The sequence below is a fragment of the Rhinopithecus bieti genome, unplaced genomic scaffold, assembly GCF_001698545.2.
Source record: "Rhinopithecus bieti isolate Rb0 unplaced genomic scaffold, ASM169854v2 scaffold_64410, whole genome shotgun sequence".
Taxonomy (NCBI): domain Eukaryota; kingdom Metazoa; phylum Chordata; class Mammalia; order Primates; family Cercopithecidae; genus Rhinopithecus; species Rhinopithecus bieti.
The window spans coordinates 43732-45716 of NW_016824239.1; positions in this window are offsets into that span (position 1 = coordinate 43732).

Sequence of the window (1985 nt, forward strand, 5' to 3'; positions counted from 1 at the left end):
TAAAAATCCTGAGTATTAAACATCATCCTGTGTTATTGCAGGCAAGTTAGGAGGGGGTGAAGTGGATATATAATTCACAGATATGTTCATGTTCTTATTGAAAGCAATTTTAAAATTCCAAAGCAGATTGCAAAAAAAAATGTATTAAAAGCTTATGTGGCCGGGTGTGGTGGCTCACGCCTGTAATCCCAGCACTTTGAGAGTCCGAGGCAGGCAGATCACCTGAGGTCGGGATTTCGAGACCAGCCTGACCAACATGGAGAAACCCCGTCTTTATTAAGAGTACAAAAAAATTAGCCGGGTGTAGTGGCGCATGCCTGTAATCGCAACTACTCAGGAGGCTGAGGCAGCAGAATCACTTGAACCCAGGAGGCAGAGGTTGCAGTGAGCCAAGATCACGCCACTGCTCTCCAGCCTGAGCCACAGAGCGAGACTCTGTCTCAAAAAAGGGGGAAAAAAAAAGACCTAAGGAGTGCTGACAGCGGATCCCAGCTCCAGAGATTCTGAATTCATCCGTCTGGGGTATAGCCTCGTCATTGGAGTTTTGTGATGCTCTCCAGTGGATTCCAGGGTTTAGTCACTGCTAAACGTTGAGGAGCACTTCTCAAACTTCAATGTTTAAGAAATCATCTGGGCACCCTGTGAAATGCAGGTTCTGATTCAGAAAGTAGGGGTGGGGCCTGAAATTCTGCATAATCTGCTGCTGCCTTGTGGCTTCCACCTGGATTTGCAAGACTGTAGACTCCAGAGATCAGAGCACTTATGCAAGTGGTTGGGAGTTCTTTGATTTAAAGGGGTGTGAGCATAGCCTAGTGGAATTTCTTTAAATGCTTTCTAAAGGCCGCATTCAGTCTTGTGGTAAAAGATTACTAGCAGTTTTCGTTGTGTCTTGTTCACATGTGTGTTGCATGAGTTTTGACACTTTTTTTTTTCAATCTGCTTTAGGACTTTTAAAATTAAAATATCATTCTTGTCTGGAGTTGGAAGTTTTGAGTTCTTGGTATTTTACATTCGGCTTCCTTCTTATAGCCTCTGTAATTAATGTTGATCCTCTGAAGTAGACAAGTCATTTGTCGTAACACAGTGCAGAACTACAGTGAGAAGAGACATCATGGCAGGTGTTGGAGGAGGAAATCATGAGAAGCTCTGTGAGGTCAGAGAACCCAGCTGTCTAGATTTGAGTTCAAAGAAAAGTCTTAAGCATGAGCTTTCTTCAAGATTGATGCACTAAGTTTAATACTTAGTTTAAATACAACTTAGTTTAACAAATATAAGTTTTATTTTACTCCCCATGTTTTATAATCTAAATTGGCATTGGATTTTTTTTTTTTTTTTTTTTTTTGAGACAGAGTCTCATTCTGTCCCCTAGGCTGGAGTGCAGTGGCATGATCTCTGTTCACTGCAAGCTCCACCTCCCAAGTTCACGCCATTCTCCTGCCTCAGCCTCCCAAGTAGCTGGGACTACAGGCTCCCACCACCACGCTCGGCTAATTTTTTTGTATTTTTAGTAGAGATGGTGTTTCACCGTGTGAACCAGGTTGCTCTCAATCTCCTGACCCATGGTCGGCCCACCTCAGCCTCCCAAAGTGCTGGGATTACAGGCGTGAGACACTGCACCCGGCTTATGTCAACATAATGGCAGCTTCACATTCTGGATATCTTTATGTTGGGGCAAAAGTTTCAAAGGTAACTGCTCTTCTGTAGCTAAGATTTTTTAGAGCAGAGGATGGAGCAAATTCTGAGTTACTGAAATTACATATTCAGCACTGTTGCCTTGTTTACCTTCCATTTCATCTTTGGAGTTGTGTTTTTAGAACTTTTTCGGAAGAGATGAGAGGAATGCTTTGGGAATTGATTTAGAAATCTTTTTGGTGTCATTACTTCTAATAGCTAGATATATTTTTTAATTGTAAAAAAATCTGGAAATACTTTTTTCTCTACCTGCCCCCATTTTTTTTTTTTTTTTTTTTTTTTTTTTTTTTTTT